This window comes from Geotrypetes seraphini, chromosome 1 (genome assembly GCF_902459505.1).
Source record: "Geotrypetes seraphini chromosome 1, aGeoSer1.1, whole genome shotgun sequence".
Lineage (NCBI taxonomy): Eukaryota > Metazoa > Chordata > Amphibia > Gymnophiona > Dermophiidae > Geotrypetes > Geotrypetes seraphini.
The window spans coordinates 295,345,459-295,367,608 of NC_047084.1; the positions used below are offsets into that span (position 1 = coordinate 295,345,459).

General features: G+C 40.9%; 1 protein-coding gene across 1 annotated transcript in view; it reads right to left on the reverse strand.

Annotated features, from left to right (window-relative positions):
• The window catches only part of EGR4 (early growth response 4), a 33,617-nt gene that overhangs the window by 6,072 nt on the left and 5,395 nt on the right, over positions 1-22,150 (reverse strand). The gene's annotated exons all lie outside the window — the stretch shown is intronic.

Sequence of the window (22,150 nt, forward strand, 5' to 3'; positions counted from 1 at the left end):
TGATAGAATTTTAAAAAGCGTGGAATGAACATGGTTGGTATAAAAACATAGAAAATGGTTGGTATAAAAAAATAAAAATTAAATGACTATATGGGTCGATGTGTTGATTGTTGCTTAGATGGCGATTCCAACTGTAAAGAGCTAAGTCAGTACCGGGAAGACTTGTATGGTCTGTATCCCAGATACAGCAATGCAGTTGGGGATGGGCTTTGATGGCATCTTCAATGGTTGGAACTGTGCCAAGTGGACTTTTATGGTGTCTGTCATAATTAGATTGTAAGTTGTTTTGAGCAGGGACCATCCCTTGCATGTTTAAAGTACAATGCCATTTTGAACCCAGAACCAGATAGAGTAGAGCAGAATTGTTCCCACTCCTTGCCACTGGACCACCAGGCTCTGCCTTTAGGTAAGTCCTAAAGGGGGATGAGGGTGGTGTGCTAGAATAGTGAGCTGGAGTGGAGTGAAGGTAATGGAATTATGATTAGGGGTGGGGAATCAGACTTGTCATCAAAGTGCTGGGGATGGGGAATTCAGACTTAACACTGGAGTGCTGGGGGCAAGGGGGGTGGTCGGAATTCAGGAAGGGGTTCTAGAATTGTGAACAGAACTTGTGATTTATTTTAGACTGCTGACAATGACTTCCTGCTTCCTCATGAGCCAGCCACCTATCAACAGTCATAAAATCTAGAGGTCATTTTACTAAAGGGCTTTAACTCCTTAATGTATGTTTAACATGTGGAAACAGGCTACTGCATGACCATGTTGTAGTTTCCTGTTTCTGTGCATTAAACCATGTTTTACTGCATTTTTTCAGAATTTTTTTTCCTCAGGAGGCATGGCATGGGAGAGTGGGTGTAGACCAGGGGTGCCCACACTTTTGGGGCTTGTGAGCTACTTTTAAAATGACCAAGTCAAAATCATCTACCAACAATAAAATTTAAAAAAGCACACTGTACACTGAGAAAATGTTAATTATCATTCCTATTCCGGGGTTTTTTCCAAGAGGTCAAGGCAGATGACTCTATGCATTGTCACCTCAGTAACAACCATTCAAAAATAGACAAATATACCTCCTCCCTTTTTACTAAAGCACAGTAGCAGGTTTTAGCGCAGGTAGCTGCGCTGAATGCCCAGTGCTGCTCTCGACGCTCATAGGCTCCCTGCGCTAAAAACCGCTATTGTGGTTTAGTAAAAGGGTGGCCACAGTGCAAAATATAGACAGCAGATATAAATTCAGACACATTTTGATCACTAAATTGAAAATAAAATCATTTTTCCTACCTTTTTATCTGGTGATTTCATGAGTTTCTGGTTGCACTTTTTTCTTCTAACTGTGCATCCAATCTTTCTTCCCACTTTGCCTTGGTGATCCACCGGTCGATCATGATCGACCTATTGGGTACCCCTGGTGTAGACAGTTACTGGGGGAGGCAGTAAGGGGTCCCGTGTTAGCTCGCAGCAGGTACCATGCGTTAATGGGAACATTAACACACAACCTTCAATAAAAATAGTGGGAATACCCCCCAAAGGTGCCACATAATATTTGCATACAAGGGAGTGCTGAAAAGCTCTCAGCCCAACCAACCAGCTTCCTAAATTCTGAGTGCTATTTTGCCACTGTAGCTGAAAAGAGTTATCTTATTTGTTAAATGCCAGTTTGCAGAAACAAAATTCTGTGTTTTTTGACATTGTTTCAGATCATTGATTGAACCATATCCACATCATTCTCTTCTTGGTTGGGCTGAGAACTTTTCAGCACCCCCTCGTACTACATAGTAAAATCCTACGGTAAGCCATAATAGTTGCAAATTTTATCACATTTTTGTAAAAAGCTCCCTCTAGCATACATTACCAACTTGTGCACTAGCTGTCACAACTGGCCATTCCACCTGCCAATGAAATGCCCAACTCTCACCAACTCCTGCATTGGACAGTGAATGTGGAAGTTTTACTATGCTGACTGCTTTTTTTTTTTTTTTTGCATAGGACACAGAGTCTAAGGTCTACTGTGCCATAAAACTCATATTAACTGCAAAATACAGCTTAATAAAGGACCCTTTAGTTTTCATCTTTTGGTGCTAAAAAAAATTCACGTTTCTGTCTTTGCACTGCATTAATCATGACCTGACCTGACCTGAGGAAGGAAGTTTTAATTCTCAACAGCCAGTCAAAAATGTATTATGCTAATCCAACAAAAAAGTTCCCCTATCTCGTATACTTTTATTTACATTTATTTTTGCAAATCCAAAGCTGAAAGGGAAAATAAAGCCATTTTTACAATAGGCGTGGTAACACCCAGAAGAATGCTTAATGTTCCAGAACACCACAAATCTTCCACGCTTCCTCTGTACTCCCTTTAGGAAAGAAGCTGGTGCAGACAGGCATAAAAAAAAAAAAAAATCAGAGATGGGCTTTGAAAGCCGGTAAACCTAGTCTCTTTTTTTTTTTTTTTTTTTGGGGGGGGGGGATGCTGCAGTGCCTCGATTTTTCTCAATCCTGCAATTCAGGTCAAAGGAATTTGAATAGCAAAACGTCGGCTGCTTCTGCAGCCCGTCTAGTACAAAGACATCACCTCCTGCCTTCGGAATTCCCTCTTTTCACAGCCTATCTCATCCCCTTGAGCTGAAATTAATGATCTGATGCATCACCGCAATGGGGAACCCGTGAAGCAGAGAGCTTTTAACTTCAGCAGCTTTTTTTAAAATTATTGTTATGATTTTAAAGGCATGTTCTTTCTCTGGGTATCCTTATGAAATGTATATTTTAAAAAGGCGCTCTGCCTTGTTCAGATTTAATATTGATTATATACACGCCCCAGTCCCACTTCCAGTCTGACACTGCTCATTACCAGCAGCAAACAACGGAAAATGCCTATGGGTTTGTAGGATGCAGAGTTTTTGCTTTTTGCCTTAGGCAAAAATAATAATGTGCCTTATTTTATTTTTAGATATCACTGTAGGAGTTCACAATGTTCTGTGCGATCATTGACAGAGGGGACTCACAATTTGCAACCTGAAAATGTGTAACATAAATGAAAATATCTCGACAGAAGACGTGGAGGAGGCTGCAGCAGCAGCAGCAGCAGACATTACACATGTGGGTTGAGAAGCACTGCAGAAGAGCAGGCGGTGAGGAGATTCCTTCAGAGGAACCCCCTACTAAATATACCAAATATGGTCCGTTAAAAACACTAGTATTATGACGCGTTCTTTATTGCTCGATTGTGTTTTTAATTACTTTTAAGTACTTCATTTTCTTTTTGAATTGGTGTAGACTTCATGAAAAGCTAGATTTAAAAAAAAAAAAAATCACCTTTTTTAATATAATGGGTTTCCCAGTTTTCAGGTTTCACATTTTTCTGTCTTTTTCCACTTTTGTTTTATGTTAACACAGATCTTGCAATGTTAACTTTGGCTCTGGAAAGGACCTCCAAGGTGCCCCTTTCCCCCTAGACTTCTCCCCCACACCCCTCCCCTTCTCATTCCCAAGTTAGTTAATATTCAAGTAATAACACAAACAACCATGACACTCAAGTTGGAAAAAAATAGGCCACAGCCTCGTTTATTATCAATAACATAATATATAACCATCAGATTTAATACAAAACTGTAACTTCGCCTGAACCACAACAGTACAGTATTCATTAAACTTGTGCAATTTCCTTTTTCTCACCACCCCACCTTGTCAGCTAAGATTTGAGGATATGGTATAGAGACCTCCATGCCCCCTTTTCCAGCTCACCTGACCCTTCATTCAGTCTGCTCAATAAAGCCTTACTTAAATTGGCCACTCATTCCCCACTGAACTCAAACCCTGTAGCTCGGGTGACCGCCCGCTGCGACACCGAGCCCCCAAATGTCCACTGATCCCACCAGGGGGGATGAGTGGTCAATTTAAGAAAAACTCTATTGAGCCAGGCTTCTTGACCCCCTGACCGAGCTGGGAACAAGGGTGTCAAAATATGCAGTTTGGAAAGGGGCAGAAGGATTTATTAAACCTCCAGCAAATGTTCAACCCTCCTCCAGACCCAGCGACTCCCTTCGCTGCTGTAGCATGAAAGGGCCTGTTAACGCTCATCCTTGGTGCCCCTTCTTTACTCACCCCAGCTGCCAATGCTAAAGCCAGTTTAGGCGCCATATGGATTAACTATAAGTTGATGTCCTGAGATCCCCAGAATATGTGGAGATTCTTCTCCATTTTGTCATTTTGTATCCTTCTTCTTAACCCTACCCTCCATGAGATTGAAGACAACAGTGCACACGGGGGATCTTTTCCCACAATTCTGGCAAAGCCCCTAATGCAGGCGCACTACTATCCTGCCCTCCTTCAGTCCTGCAAACCTTCTTGGGAACAGGAGACCCGCCACCAGAATTCTCGGAAGAGGAAGAGGATGAAGAACCAGAAGGGGAAAGGGAAAATGAAGAATCCCTATGCCTCTTGACCTTCCCCCTTTTCTTAGAAGCCCCCAAAGCCTTGCAACCCCCACAACAATTGTACCAATTGCAGAACTGCTCCTTCCCATTGCACTTGATCCTGTAGAGCAAGTGGTGCCCTCAGCAGTTACCACCATCTGTCCTTCTGCCTCCTGTAGTGTTGGCATCTCCAACAATATCTGGACTCTCCTCTCATCCTGGCTGCTTGTATGGGCTGCAAAGAATTAACTGAGGTAGAAATCCTCCGAGTTTCTCTCATGGTTGCTGTCTGCACCTCCATTGTCTGTATCTTATGTTAGTATTTATATACCACTTATAGCCTAAGTGGTCCACATTCAGGTATCCCTGAAGAGAAAGAAAAGAAAACCCAGCAGTAACTGTACCAGGGCACTGAGACAATGGCCCAAAAGGCATGCAATCTGCGTCAGCTCGATGTGCCCCTTGACCCTATCTCAAAAACTATCCTGTCCATCTCTGGCTATAGGGACCCATAACACCTAGGTAGGGGTGGAGGTCCCTGCCCTGAGGCCTCATGAATGAACCCCCCCCCCCCCGCCTCCCCCAAGGTCCAGCAGGCATCCATCATCAGAGTCCCTGCAAAATGTCATCACAAGCCAAGACTTCCTGCTCATGGCTCCCCATCCTGCTCATTATTCCCCATCCAGCAAGGAGTCTGGCTGGAAAGTTCATATCACACTCCCTACTGTCCAATGAGTCCCCAGGGACACCCTGATGAGAGAGGCCTAGTAACAGCTGCTGCTCATTCTACTGATACACCCTTCCTGTCTCTGACATTCTGGACCAGAACACATTTCCTATCCAGAGTTGTGTTAGGGGCAGCAACAGTTTGTGGCACTGCTGGACATTTCCTCTTGCCACCCAGCATTGGGACTCCTTTGTTACTCCTGCTGTCTTTCGTATCAAGGGTCTACAGCACCAGTTTTAAAATCACTGCCGATCGATTTGAGTTTGGTCCCCTGATGCCAGGGGTTTGGGGAGTAACATGATACAAGTAGAAAAGAAGATGTGAAGAGCGCTTTACAATTGCCCCACACCCCAGGGGCCTGATTATCCAAGTAAGCTGATGGTGGTAACAACTTGGACGCTCATAGGAATTCTATGAGCGTTGGATCTGTTACTGTAGTGGCTGGTGCTAAAAACACTAGCAACTTTGTAAAGGAGGCGGTTGGCAAACTGTTTTGCCCATATTCCTAATAGTAGATGTCCAGGTAGCCCCAAAAACCTTAGTTTTGTCCAGGTTCAACTTCTGCCTATGCTCAAGCATCCAGTCCTCAACCAAGTCCAAAACAACATGCACTTCAGATGATACTAAAGATTACAGAAGGTACTAGAATTACCAGTGTGATATCATCAGCATAACTAAAGAAAGTAAACCCACTCCGATACAATCTATACTTCAGAGAAGCAAGAGAAAAACATTAAACAAGAGCAGGGATAAAGGAGAATCCTGTGGTACCACACAAAAATTCTTTTATGTCCTCGATAAAACTTTAACCTGATAAGACAGACACTGAAGAAAGGCATGGAACCCCCCCCCCCCCCAGCACCTGACCTGAACCCCCCCTCCATCCAATATATCCAACAAAATGTCATGATCCACCAGATCAAATGCACAAGCAAATCAAACTGGAGAATCAAGGCACTTTTACCCTGAATAGATGAATAGATACAATCTAATAACAAGCCCACCACAGTCTCAGTACTAAAAAAAAGGGTGAATTCCCAACTGGGAACAAAGTAAAACATTACAGTAAACTTCTCCAAATAATCCATTAATTGACAGCCCACTGACAGTTACCTGAGTGTCCAGAAATTTTTGTTTCACCTTTTGTGTCTTTGGATTTCTCTCTATTACTGTGGAACATTGGTCCTTTTTCCATTGGTTTGATGTTTGCTCAGCCCACTATACCCTTCATAATTTATATGAAGGCAAGCCATCATCTTTGAATTAATAAGCTTTGTCCATTCTACAAAGCTTCTTCCCACTCCCAGCTTAGGCCCCCTTTTATGAAGGCCTTTTATAAGGCTTTTTTATCACTGGCCACAGCGATAAATGCTCTGACGCTCATAGAATTCCTAAGAATGTCGAAGCTAATACCACTGCGGCTGGCGATAAAAAAGCTAAATGCGACTTCATAAAAGGGGGCCTTAGGACTTTAAATAGGGCCAATAGACCCTCTATCAAAGACCTTTTCTGAATCCACACTGAGGGCTATAGCTGTGGTCTGCTTTGCCTGCCATATCAAGTGAAAAATTCTCCTAATATTATCAAAGGTCTGTTGACCCAGAATGAACCCAGACTGACCATCTTTCACCAGCCTGTAGTCTCTTTTACCATTATTTTAGAAAAGATCTTATAATCATCACCCAGCGATGATACAGGATGATAGGAGCCACAGCTAGTGGAATCCTTTCCTGGCTTATATGATACCATTATCCCCACTAAATGTCAAGAGTGGGGTAACTCCACATCCTGTCCCAAATTGTTAAACACTTTTCTTAATGATCCTGCTAAATATTTCCTGTAGATTTTATAAAATTATGTGGTTAAGCCATTTAACCCAGGGGCCTTATTCAAGGGCAGAAATTTTATACCCTAGAATATTTCTGCTTCTGTGATAGGCTTAGAGAGCTTCTCTGATTCAGCATAGGAAAGACTTGGTAAGTCAATGGTCTCTAAATAATTGTCTGTCTCCTCCAGGGCCATATTTCTTTCTGCCTGGTATGGAGTCTGATTATAGTGAATGAATAGTTTGCACATAGTTGCCAGCCCTGGAGTCTTCTCAGCACTACATCCCACCCCTGAGGAAGAAGGAAGTTACATTAGAGAGGGTAGGACACAGTGCTGAGAAGACTCCGGGGCTGGCAACAGGGCAGTGTTTGTATACTGCTGCTGTCGCCAGTCACGTTTCGGTAGGGGGATGGAAGGAGAGGTGCCAAAAGTGTCGCCTCCTGGAAAGCCCTGCCAGCTGAAGATTTCTTCCTCTAGGAAAGAAGGGGAGATTTGTTCAGAGATGTTTGGAGGTTGCATAGAAGAAAAACTGTACACTGGCACTGGTATGGTAATCTTTGTTGTTTGTTTTGAATTTTAAAATAAAAGAAAAAAAAGAAAGTGGAAATAAAGAAGTAAGGGGTGGGGCAGGGAGCCCAGTGTACTTGTGTGCCTAGGGGCCCTCGACAAATTCATTCTGCCCTGAGTGCAGCCCTGCTTCTGATGCAGAACTATTACACAGATAAAACAGATTGCACTCAGCTTCTTTGGTCAACAAAATTCAGTTCGATATCATTTCCTATGAAGGGAAGTTAATAAGTAGGGCAAATTTAAGTATAGCATCCAAACAATGACAATTCACATTATTTATCGACTCCCTCTTATGTAGGTTGGCATACATGGTTTAATTCAGGAGTGTGCTAGAATTGTAAAATTTATGGGTCAGTATTCAGCTGGTGGCCATCAGCTCAATTAAACCCGGATATTCAGTGCTGGGACTTATCCAGTCACTGGCACTGAATGTCCAGGTCATTGGCAGTGTCCAGAAGCTATGGGAGAACAGCTAATATTTAGTTCCATCCCTGCACAGCAAACTAGGCAAAATTAGGGCTACTATTTGTGTGGTCCTACATGTCCAGTTAGTTATGTGAAAAGTACTAGCTCTACAGTATTTAGGTGCTGGACAGATTTTCATTCTTTGTACTTAGATTTCTAAGCTTTTTTTAAAACACTCCATGGATTAAATAGTTTTTTTTATGTATGGAGCTTCAGAGAGCAGTCGGGGGACAACATACTTAGGTCTTCATCGATCCAATTTTTAATGAGGTTTTTGTTTAATGCTCCCTCAGACGTTATAGATCCCCTTGACCCTGAAGAAAGTTTCCTGTGAAACATGCATGTCGGGAGAGGTGGTGAAACTGAAGATTTTAACAATGCACGGAATAATATGCACAAGTTAAGTGGTATATAAGTTTTATTATTTTTTGCACAATGATAAGAAGAAATAAGAAAAGATAAAGAGAGATATATACAAAAAACTCATTAAAAATTGGATCGATGTAGACCTAAGCAATCGGGAGTATGTTGTCCCCGATTGTGCTCTGAAGATCCATACATAAAAAACTATTTCATCCATGGAGTGTTTTTAAAAAAGCTTATAAATCTAAGTACAAAGAATGAAAATCTGTCCAGCACCTAAATACTTTAGAGCTAGTACTTTTTGTTTAATGGACTTATTTGATCATGTACTAAGCTAAGTGGCTTTTTGATATTTTGATACGGTTAGTTATGCGGATGCCAGCACCGAATATCACTAGTGCCCACATAACTCCCAGCTCTGCCACTGGACCAAGCCAGCACTAACCTGTATAAGACTCTGCTGAGACCTCTTTTAGAATATTGTGTACAATTCTGGAATCCATGCTTTCAAAAAGATATAAAAAGGATGGAGTCAGTCCAGAGGAAGGCTATTAAAATGGTCAGTGGTCTTTGTCATAAGGCATATGGGAACAGATTTAAAGATCTCAATATGTGTACTTTGAAGGAAAGGCGGGAGAGGGGAGATATTATAGAGACATTTAAATACCTATGTGCCATAAATGCACATGAGGCAAGTCTCTTTCAATTGAGAGGAAGCTCTGGAATTTTAGGTGAAAGGGGATAGATTCAGAAGTAACCTCAGAAAGTACAGTCAAACCTCAGTTTGCGAGTGACCCGGTTTGCGAGTGTTTTGCAAGACGAGCAAAACATTCTCGCAAAACTTGTCTCGCAAACCGAGTGTTGACTTGATTTGCGAGCACCCCCCCTCCCCCCAAAGAACCGGCATTGGCGAGAGGGAGAATTAGAAGGCCTTGAGCATGCGCAGATGTATGGTCAAGGCCTGGCAGAGACAGGAAGTTCTTCAAGCGGCACCAGCACGTCCTGTGGGCTACGTGCCGGTGCCAGACAGGGAGGGGGGGTAAGTTTCAACTTGTTGGGGCGGTGGGTGCCTGTTCGAGCGGGGAAGGAGCAGCGCCACTGGCCTCAGGGGAGGTGGGGGGGGGGGAACGTATCAAGCGAGTTTCCATTATTTCCTATGGGGAAACTCGCTTTGATATACGAGTATTTTGGTTTACGAGCATGCTTCTGGAACGAATTATGCTCGTAAACCAAGGTTCCACTGTACCTTTTCTCAGAAAGGGTAGTGAATGCTGGAGGAGGTGGAGGAGACCAAAAATGTATCTGAATTTAAGATAGCTTGCGATAAGTACATTAGATCTCTAAAGGAGAGGAAGGGATAGTAGATTGCATCGTTACACAGATTAGGCAGGTCATATGTTATTTATCTGCCTTCATTTTTCTCTGTTTCTAACCAGGGAGTGCCACAGTGGTGAGAGACGATATTCAGTAGTACTGTCTGGTTAAGTGCTGCTGAGTATTGCCTTGCAGCCCACTCAGCACAGTTTAAGTGGGCAGGTGGGATGGGAGGGGATCTAACACAGGAGGAGATTCTTAGCAGCGGGTGGGAGGAGAGGATTTGTGAGAGGCCTTGGGAGCGGAGAAGAAGCACAATGAGAGATGATGGACATGTGGGGCGGGAAGCACAAATTCCCCAACTGGTTGCCCAAATGGACAGCCTGACCCATAATGTAAAAAATATTTGCAATATTATTTTATTAGTGGTCTTGCTCTTTTTGGTTGTCCACAATTCTGGACATTACCACTTCAAGTTCAAGTTTCAAATTTGTATTAAAATTTGATAAATCACCTATCCAAATCCTAAGTGATGTACAAGCAGTAAAAGGGAATAAACAAATAATAAAAACATACAAACATATTACTACAAATAAAAAAAAAAGAAAAAACTATTTACATGATTCAAGAAGAAAGGGGGAAGAAATCCATTTTATAATAGGATAGAAAGACACTTACGGAAGAATACAATTTGGATAGGGACTAGAAATGAATAATTTGAAGGAAAAGCTAACAAACCTTTAGTCTATTAATTAAGGTAGATTGAAAGCATCTTTAAATAAGTATCATTTTAGTTTGCTTTTGAATCGCTTCTCCATTTTTTCTTCTCTAATATAGGCAGGTAACACATTCCATATTTGAGGTGTTGTAGATGAAAAGATGTCTGGGCATTTAGTACTAATTATCTTCAAAGATGGAATGGAAAGTAATAATTGATCAGCTGATCTAAGCGGTCGAGCAGGTGCATAGGGAGTCAATAATTAATTAAGATTGGTACATTAGTTTTTTTAGAATTTTAAATGACAGGAGGGCAATTATATAAGTAATTCTGTAACTGATTGGCAGCTAATGCACTTTTATCAAAAGAGGAGTTACATGATCGAATTCATATGCTTTAGAGATGAGTTTAATAGCAGTGTTTTAAATAATCTGTAGACGTCTAATCTCCTTTTGCGTAATATCTTTAACAGTGAGTTGCAATAGTCTAGTTCTGAGATATCTAGAGAATGGATTAATATGTTTATTGATTTGGGTTCTATGAATATAGAGACTGGTTCAATTTCTGGCTCCGATTTTTCCCTTTCTGGGTGACCAGGGCTGCAAATGCTGCAGAGCCAACAAACACAGCCCCTAGAGCAGGGGTGTCAAACTCAATCACATAAGGGGCCGAAATCTGAAAAAAAGGCTAAGCCGTTGGCCAAATTTTGAATTAATTAATTAGAGGTCCTTTAATTAAGTTTCACTAACCGACTTAGCGCGCGCTAAATGCACACCTTAATAAAAGGACCCCTAAGTGACTAAGGCTTAGTCTTAGTAGAAGTATAGGGTTACAACGTCTCCAACCCCACACCAGCTCTGTGGTGTAAACAAAATAAATATTGTAATCACAAAACAGAAAATAAAATTATTTTTTCTACCTTTTGTTGGTCCCAGGTTCTGGTTGTCTTCTGATAACTCACTTGCCAGGTTCTCCTGCCCATTTGTCATTTTCTTCTTTGTCTGTGCTAACTATCCATCTTCCATCTCTGTCCTCCCCTTCCGTTTCCTTCCCTCCCCCAGAGGTTTGGCATCTTTCCTTTTTTTGTGTCCATATCTGCAGCTGCAGCAATGGACCCCACCATCCCCAGTCCACCATCTGTCCTTTTCACAACTACCCTTTCATCCAGCATCTCTCCGTCCTTCCCCACCATCCAAGGGTCCACCATCTCTCCGTTTCTCTTCCCAACTACCCTCCTATCCAGTATCTCTATCCCCCCTCCACACCATCCCTTGTGCCCAACTTCTCTATCTTTCTGTTCCTTCCCTCTTTTCCTCTTCTTTGTTTTATTTCTTCCCCACCCCATCCTCCACTCAGTCCGGCATATGCACATCTGGACCTCTTCTTCTCTCCCGCCGAGTACTTATACACCAGGGCTCACCCCTGTCCCAAAGGCCTGTATGTTTTCCCCCCTTCTTCTTCCCAGTCTCACCTTCAGATTTGGCCCACCGTTCCTACTCTCCCTCCATCCTGGCGTCCTGGTCTCTTCTGGCCTGCCGGCATGAACCGCTGCTGCTCTTCACTCGCATTTGCCTTCACCTGGCCTCCTCTTCAAAGCAGCCTGATGAGGATCACTGGCTGGCTGTAGCGAACCTCACAGGTCGCTGTCCACCTCGGTAGCACGTTCCATCTGAAGCAATCCCGTCCCTCCTCTGACTTACGGAATCGCGTCAGAGGGAACATGCTACCAAGGTGGACAGCAGCCTGCAAGGTTTGCTACAGCTGGCCAGCGATCCTCAGCAGGCTGCTTTGAAGAGGAGGCCAGGTAAACGCAGACGCGAGTGAAGAGGAGCGGCAGCGGTTCACGCCGGCGGGCCAGATTTACTATAAAATTAAAAATGTCTGGTGGGCCAATTTTTAACATACCGCGGGCCAGAGTTTGACGTCTGACCTAGAGGGAGATGATGGATAATGGCAACACCTATGAGTAAATTCTATAAAGTGTGTGCAAATATTTATTCCTCAAATATACATGTAACTGATTAGAATAATGAAACTTTTTTTTTTTAGCTCTGGCACACACTAAATAGAGCAAATGTTTTTCACAGCACATTATAACTGAAATTCTAAAATTGCAAAACAAAAAATTAAATTTGAGAGTTATTTATTTAAAGTTTTTTAAGCTCTGTATGGGTAATTGTAACAACAGTGAAACTAAGGTTAAGTAGATCAAGTTCAAGTTTATGTTTCAAGTTTATTAAGTATTTGATTAATCGCTTACTCAAATATCTAAGTGATGAACAAATCTTTCAATTTACAGATAATACATGGGTTATAAAAAACAGATGAACACTGAACAAAACATTTTAAATTAATGGCTAATCAATGTGATGGATGTGCTTGTTTTTGAGTGCAAATTAACTCAAAACATGGCTCAATAGTTGTCAAGCAAAGAAGCATTTCATCAGCCACCATTTGCAGTTGTTGTCTGCTTTTCAATTTAATTTCTGTAAGATCTGAAAATCCAAGTTTGCAAAGATAAGCAGATCCAAACGGTAACAAAGCCTTAATTGTTTTGTTGCTCAAGTAAGGATAACTACTGCATAAAAAATAAAATTATTTGCCATTAGTTTTCAAGGATCAATCACTGCTACAGAACTAGGGCTCCTTTTACAAAGCTGCATTAGGCTTTTTTATCGCCGGAGTTAATACCGCCGCGGCTGGTGATAAAAAACCTAATGCGACTTTGTAAAAAGGTGAGTTAATTTTAATAAATATATGATGGCTTGGAGTGAAGATTTAGCCATCCAGTTTCTGGTAGCAGATTATTAAAAATATATATCAGACTTTTACTTGGTGACAGATAATGTCTTACATTGGGAACAGCACTATAAATTTGCCTAATGGCTCTTCATTTCTCCTCAGAGAGCCCTGTATATGGGCTTCTCCTTGACAGGAGTTTGCCCTAAATGTCATCATTTCTCTTCTATACTAGGCATATGTTCTGGTCCTGCCCTTTCATACATGCTATTTGGAAGAAGCTACTCTTTTATATTTCATCTCTTTGGACCTGTGAGGTAAAGTTGGACGCTCTACTTTTGTTTGATAATTATAGTCTACAAACTCCTACTCCAAGAGGTTATCACCTATTTTTGAGGCAGGCAGACCTGCTAGCGAAGAAGGTGATTTTATTACATTTGCTTGCTAGTTTATCATTGTTCCCATTCCTGTGGATAACTGTGGGAAACCATCCTGTGCCATTCTTTATGTCTATCTCAACCTCACTCCTTCTACACCAGCACCTTGTAATGCAAGGCTTGAGAGTCAATGGTTGTGCCTATTTATACTCTGATTTTTATGTGAGCCAAGAATAGGATAATGAAGCCATTGTGACATCATTGATGAGGTTGGCTCTTAGGCATTGGTGGAATGAGGCATTATGACATCACAATATCTGCTCTGGATACCAGAGACTGTCATTCTTTAATGTCTATGTCAACCTCAGTTCTTCAATGCAAGACTTGAGGGTCAGTTGTTGTGTCCATTCATACTCTAATTCTTCCCTCTCTCCTTAAAGAATGACACGGAGATGGTTTCCCGTGGTTATCCGCGGGAACGGGAACGGTGATTAATTTTGTCACCATGTCAATCTCTACTTGCTACCCTTCCTCCATCACTTCAGTAATGGAGGTTGCAGATTATATCTTTACTTAAATTGGAGCGGGTACAAATCCATGACCTGGAGGGCAGTTTAAACAAATTTGGAGAGCATTTTGGAATTCTCTTGCTCCAAGAGTTCTCAGCTACTTGTTGAACATTTGATATGTTTTTGTTGACTTGTATTGATATTTCATGGGGTGGGTGGAGAGTATAGCTTTATTGACTTGGCATTTTGTTTTCTGGTTATAATTTGTGCCTTTCTCTAATAAAAAAGAATTAAACATAAACTTGAAACCTGAAAAAAACCCAAACCTGAAAAACAATTTACAAAACACATCTCATATACAATAGAAAGGACTTCTAAACCGCATAGTGTTGATTCCAGCAGACACAGCTGCTATATTTGCATTTCCATATCATATATTTATACTAAAGTTAAATGCTACTAAAAATTCCTACTTCAAAAATGACTGAAAGCTTGCCATTCAACTTCTAAATTTACCCCCCTTTTACAAAACTATACCGCAGTTTATAGCGCGGCTGTGGCAGTAGCAGCTTCGACGTTCATAGGAATTCTATGAGCATCAGAGCTGTTACCACTGCAGCCGGCACTAAAATCTGTTTTGTAAAAAGGGAGGCGGGGGGGGGGGGGGGCTTAGACAATATGGAACCAGTTTATGCATTTGTAAATATATTATTGCTCATGTTAAAGTAAAATCCTATGCAAATTCTCTTCTCTTACAATATTCAATGACAAAACTCTTCAAATCACTTAATGTGTGAACCTTCTGCTCCAAAATGATGTAGCAGGATTGATACTTTGGATTCCTTTTATTAATAGGTGCTAAACACTAAGAAACCCATTTTATTCCTATGGGCTTCTTAGCATTTAATGTGTGCTAATCAGCGCATGCTGAATCCATTAGCATACCTTAGAAAAAGGACTCCTTTATGTCCTTGAATAGCTGAACAATGTTCTATGAATCAGGTTTTGATATTATGCATAGTCTTTTCAATATATAATAAAATACAAGGACACATGATTCTACAAACAACACCCTCCATGTTGCAATCAGTATAGTATCTTAATTCATGAGAAAATGACAGGGTGGGATGTACAAAAATATCAATCTCCCATACATAATCACAAACTGTACAATATCCACATTTCCGTTGAACCTGCTAAATCAAAGAAGGTGTAAAGTTAGGTGAAGACTAGACTGTATCACATACATTTTTTCCCCTCTGAAATGCTAAATATGGAGGATGTGAAGGAGTGGGTATTACAATGCAGGGTTTCCTTAACCTCACTGAGGTTAGAACTGAGCTACCTTAAGGCAGGGAATAGGTATGTTTAGGGTTACCACATGGCTCCAGAAAAAGGAGAAACCAGTACTCCACTCGCATGGAGGTCTCTATTTTCTTATCGCACTTCACTCTTCTAGAGTTATTATTTAGTCATACTTCTAGCATGGTGTTCATGCAGGAAAAGGGATAGGGAGTACTTCGCTGAGGCCTGAGTACTACACTGAGGCCTTTTCCTGCATGAACACCATGCTAGAAATATGACTAAATAATAACTCCAGAACAGTGAAGTGTGATAAGAAAATAGAGACCTCTTCATACGAGTGTAGTACTGGTTTTTTTTGTTATTTATTGAATATTTATACCCCTCAGCTAGACTTTTTTATAGTCCAGAAAAAGGAGGACAGATTGAGACATCTGGGTTTTACTTCCATTATTTTCAGTGGAAGTAAAACCCAAATGTCTCATTCTGTCCTCCTTACTTCCATTGCTTTCAATGGAAGTAAAACCCAGATGTCTCAATCCATCCTCCTTTTTCTGGAGCCATATGGTAACCCTAGTTATGTTAGTCTGAATGGCAGGGAGGGTGGGTTCAAGCAGAGATCAGAAAGTAAAATACCCTCTGGCAAAATATATCAGAGAGGCCCTGGAGCAAGGATCCTCCCAGGTTGTTCTGGTTTGACTGCAGTACCTGAGGGGAGTTTGGAGGTTTTTTTAATTATAAATTTAGGACAGTCTAAAAAGGTAACATTGCAATAGTCCAGTTGAGACAAAACTAAAAATTGACCTAATAGGAAGAATTGATAATTATCTAAGTACTTTCTAATCCTTCTAAGGGCTTCTTTTACAAAGGCGCATTAGGGCCTTAATGCATGGAATAGCGTGCGCTAAATTACTGTGTGTGCTAGCCGCTACCGCCTCCTTTTGAGTAGATGGTAGATTTTTGGCTAGCGCGCGTTATATTGCACGCTAATCCGGTGTGTGCGCTAAAACGCTTAGTGCACCTTCATAAAAGGAGCCCTATGTTTCCAGAAAAGACCAAAAGACTTTTTTTTATTAACAAGTTGACCGGAGATAATAGTGAAAGGTTGTGATCAAAATGAACTCCTAATATTCTTATTACTTTAGCCAGTGGATAATCCATCTTCTTTATGGTTAATACTTTAGTTTCATAATTCATATTAGGATGATTTAATACACATAATTTAGTTTTATCCTTATTCAATTTAAGTTGATGATTCAACATCCAATTCTCTAACAACTTCATGCAAAATTTTAGTTTGAATTTCATATGATCTAATGAGCAGGAAAAAGGAATGAGAACAGTAATAATATCTGCATATATAAATGACATGAATTTGGCTTTTTCCAGGAAAAAAACAGAAAATGCAGGAAGATAATAAACAAGGTAGGTGAAAGTAGGGAACCTTGGAGAACACCATAAGGAAGAGACCATTCTTTGGATATCATTTTGGACATGTTCACTTTTTAAGATTTTTTTTTAAGTTATTGAACCAATTTAGAATATTTCTAGATAAGCCAAGATCATCTAATATTCTTAATAATATGACATGATCAACTAGGTCAAAGGCACTTGAAAGATCATATTGCAGTATTAATACTTTATAACCGTTTGAAATGTTGCTTCTTACAATATCCATTAGAGATCCCAGAATAGTCTCCATACTGTGACCCTTGTGGAATCCAGGTTGATTGAGAATTTACTAATCCTTTCATAATTTTTACAAAAAATGGAATTGATGCTACTGGTCTTTAGTTGGAGTTTGACTTATATTTACTTTGGTGTCTTTTAATAATGGAGTTAATAAAATTTGACTCAGATATTTGGGAAAGGAACCTTTCTGAAGCATTTTCATTTAGTTAATTTAGAATAATTTTAAATGATAAACATGCACATCTTAGGATGTATGATGGACATATATCTATATAACAATAATAATTAATATATTTATCCTAAATTTTGATAAAGTCATACCACTCTATTTTGTCAAATTTAGTCCAGTAAAGGTCCCCTCTGATAACTTTTAGATCTTTGTTTTAGAACACATGTGTGGAGTCACATTGTAGTTGAAATTGATTTTTAATATCTTGAACTTTATTTTTAAAGTAACATGCTAGTTGTTGAGCTGATGGTGGTTTATCCATGGGAATATTAATTATATTAGTAGTGTTAGTTAATTCCTTTACCAGATTAAGTAATTTTTTTGTGTCACTAACATCTGTCCCAATAAATTTAGAATAACAATCCTTTCTTGTATCAGCTAATAGTTTTTCGTAGAAGGAAATCTTTTTTCTCCATGAAGATATTAAGTCATCAGTCTGATGTTTTCTCCATCATTTTTCTAATTTTCTGCACTCTCTTTTTAAGGCTAATAATTCTGTTGACACTTTTGTATTGATTACCCATTTTTTTATTTTTTCTTTGAAGTGGGGCTATTTTATCTAATATAATTGATGACATAACATTCCATAAAGATTATAGGATTTACATTATGATCATAATTTAACGGCTTCTTTTACAAAGCCGCGCAGCCACAGCCCCAAAGCCCTTTAAATCTCTATGGGCTTTGGGGCCGTTAGCGCAGCGCAGCTGCTAGCGCAGCTTTGTAAAAGAGGCCATAAATGTTTCCAAAATAACATTGGAGCTATTTTTTTTTTTCTGAATTCCTGAATTTTTTTCTTGTTAATCTTGCATTTTTTTCCAATACACAGTAAAGTCTAACATAAAGGGCTCCTTTTACAAAGGTGCGCTAGGGCCTAAACGTGCGCAATAGCGCACGTTAAATTCCAGAGCGCGCTAGCCACTACCACCTCCTTTGTAGGAGGCGGTAGATTTTCAGCTACTGCACGCTATAAATAAATAAACTTCTTAGCGGAAAGTTAACCCTGGTGTCTGTCTCTATTTTGGGTGGTGGGAGGGGAGGGTAGACAGGAGCCCCCGGTGAGGCTTCCCCAACCTTATGTTTTTATTAGGCTATGTATTTTAATAGTACCTTTTAACCCTTTCAGGACCATAAGGATCGTAGGCCAATTTTTGTGGTTTTGACGACATTTTTATGGTAAAAAGGGCTTGCAGATGCCAAAAAATTGATTTTTTTTGTGAAATATCATTTTTTTTTTTTTTTTAAATCAAACTTCTGGCTTATGGACAGTGTGGCAAGTGAATCTTCTCGTCAATCTGGCAACGACACTAATGAATGAATGTCGGAACCAGTTTGTTTACATAAAGGCAGTATCATATGGAATCCGTACATATCAAATTTAGAACTGTAGACTATCCCAATCAAAATTTATAGGATTTTAAAGTTATGGGACAAATATGTCCCTTGGTCCAGAAAGGGTTAACTGATGTTGTATTTAGCTGATGTTGTATTTAGCTGATGTTGTATTTATAGTAGCAGTGTGTTTTTTGAAATTGTATCTTTTAACTGAAATGTCTCAGTTCCTCTGTTGTGAACCGCCTAGAACTGTTGGTGAGGCGGTATACAAGAAAATAAATTATTATTATTATATTCAGGAGAGTCAAGATGTGAACAAAGGACAACTTTTAAATTCCTATGCATTTTTTTTATTATCTATAGTGGATTTCCTTTTTTTTTTATTTATAGGGCTCCTTTTATCAAGCCGCACTAGCAGTTTAACACGCGTAATAGCATGCGTTAAACCACCAGCCGCGCTAGCCGCTACCGCCTCCTCTTGAGCAGGAGGTAGTTTTTGGCCAGCGCGGGGGTTAGCGCGTGATGAAACTTCACGCGCATTAACCCCGCTAGCGCGGCTTGATAAAGCAGCCCATAGTGTAGTTCCTAGCTTTTTTATTATTTACAATTGGAATTAAATTATGGAATAGGTTATTACGATTTCCAACATTATTAATAGGATTATTTGTGGAAATTGATTTTATTTGATGCAAATCTAATTTTGAAAATTCTATTCCTAAAGAAAACCATTCTGATAATAAAAGAAAAAGAACTAAATAAAGCCAAAATTGACCTAACATATTAGTAAGAGCGAGAAACTATAAGTTCACCTTCTGAAACTAAAATAATAATAAACTTAATACAACAGCAACAAAATGAGGCTCCCTGTCTGAGAAGCAATGTTCCACATCCATGCAACAGATAATCAGGTGTCTGGTGACACTATTGGGTCCTTTTACTAAGGCGCGCTAGCCATTTTAGCACACGTTAACATTAACGCATCCTTAGGCTATAATGGATGCATTAGCATTCAGGCCCGGATTCTGCAATGTGCGTCCCGATTTTAGGCTTGGCGGGGATGGGCCATCCCCACCAAGCCTTAGGCTAAGTGGGGATGGGCCGGGAAGGGGTGGGCCTGCCTAATTTCTACAAGGCGGGCCTGCCGGACAGACAGCAGCAAGACCCGTCCAGCCGGCCAACAATTTAGAGGTTAATTGGGGGGGCTAGGGGGTCTTCAGGGGGGCAGTGTTAGCATAGGGGGGATTAGCGTGGGGGGTGGGTCCATAGGGGGAGGGTCCTCTGGCAGGAGGGGTTGGGCACCCTTCTGCTGTCAATCGTGGGTGTTGGGTGGGTGGCCTTCCGGCAGGAGGGGTTGGACACCCTCCTGCCAGCAATCGGGGGGGGGGGACAGGCAGGAGGGTGCCTAACCACTCCTGCCGGAAGGCCACCCACCCAACACCCCTGATCGACGGCAGGAGGGTGCCCAACCCCTCCTACCGGAGGATGCCCCCCTCTGGACCCACCCCCCATGCTAATCCCCCCCCCCCACTAACCTCTAAATTGTTGGCTGGCCGGCCGGGTCTTGCTGCCGTCCGTCCGGCAGGTCCACCTCATAGAAATGAGGCGGGTCCGCCCCTTCCTGGCCCATCACCACTTAGCCTAAGGCTTGGTGGGGATGGCCCATCCCCACCCATCCCCGCTAAACCTAAGGCCTGATTGGCCCAGGTGAAAAGAGGTAGTGCTGGGGCTGAGCCCTAAGCAAACTACAGGGATTTCATTTTGAAACTTCATTCCTACCTATTTTTACATCTGCAGCCTCCCATTGACAGCAGCTGGTTTGTAGATTTTTAAAGCAGGCTCATTAGGGAGATTCCCTTTAAAATTCCTCTTGTAGCCTCATGGGTACTAACCCCCTCTTCTATTAAACTGCGCTATCAGTTTTTAGCGCAGAGAGCCACGCTGAATGGCCTGCACTGCTCCCGACGCTCATAAGAATTTTGGGAGCAGTGCGCACTATTCAGCATGGCTCTCCGTGCTAGAAACTGCTAGCGCAGTTTTGTAGAAGAGACCCTAAGTAGCTGCAGACTTGCAAGCTAAACTGAATAGCTGAAAATAGCCCTCCCTATGATTGATTTTGTTTTCCTAGGCTCTCTTATCTCATCTAACATTGTCCCTTAACTGAGCATGAAATAAAATAGCAATGATTTGCTCATGGAAAATACAGAGACAGTCATTTTCTCTGCATTTCATCTGGGTAAAATCATTTGGAACTCATCAAATTGTCTTCGGAAAATGTCCAGCTTCAACAGGGGCATTCCCAGGAGCAGTAAGAAGTTGACTTTGAATGTGCAAATGAAAATGCCTAATTTCTGTCCTTTTTAATGGGCCTATATACTAATCTAGGTATGTGTAAGGTCTGAATCATACAGGCTGTACTGTAGATTCATTGAAGTAATATTTTTTAAAAAATTTTTATTCCAAATTTATTAGAGATAAAGTATTGCTGTTGACTGTGTGTGTTTGCATGTGTATGAGCATTCTGGTGGATCCTAGGCAAATATGTCAGTTCCCCTCCCCCTGCTGTAAGATAAATACATTTTAAGTTTCATAAACAGGATCTTGCATGGTTCTGACTACAGAAGAGAATGGCCAGGTAAAAGGCACTGTCTGCCAATTCTTTCTGCTGAATGGAGTACAATACATGGGAAGGGGGTGAGGAGAATGGAGAAACCTCTGTGAGCAGCTGTAGTTTGGCCCACCCACCAACACTCTTCTTTATAGCAGCAGTTGACAACCAGAACTAAAATTGTCTTCAGGAGTCATTGAATTAGCATATCATAGAAGGCTTCTGCTGAATATTGGGGCCCTAGGCACATACCTAGTTTGCCTGTGACTTATGCCTACCTTGTGTGTGTGGGCATGCACTTGTATGCACATTTTTCTAACATATGACGGTGGTAATACTGAATAACAGTAAATGAAGAAGGGCTGATCTATGTATCATGAAATTGTCATTATTCTAATCATCTGTGAGGACCTGTCCTGATAGCATTTGCTTATTAAGAATTTTCCAGAAAGGGAAACACCCTCCCTCCATCAAATCCTGCATGCAGAAGAATATTTTAAAAGAAACAAACTTGTTATGCTCCAGCCAGTTTCAACCATTATCTTTCTATTTTGAAGATGGAATTCAGTGATGCCCAGTTGGGTTCTGGGTAACCTGAAGGAGAGCTGCAACATAAAGTTGCATTGTGCTCACACAACTAGGAGAATCAAATGGGCACAGCCTGACAACAGTATGGAAATCATTGGAAACATCCCAGCAGGAAAACACACCAGAATTTGACTTGAGTTTTTTTTTTTTTTTAAATAAATTCTTTATTGATTTTTCAAACTACAAATGCGCAATAAATGATTCACATATTTGTACATTATATCAGTGATTCCCAACCCTGTCCTGGAGGAACACCAGACCAATCGGGTTTTCAGGCTAGCCCTAATGAATATGCATGAGAGAGATTTGCATATGATGGAAGTGATAGGCATGCAAATTTGCTTCATGCATATTCATTAGGGCTAGCCTGAAAACCCA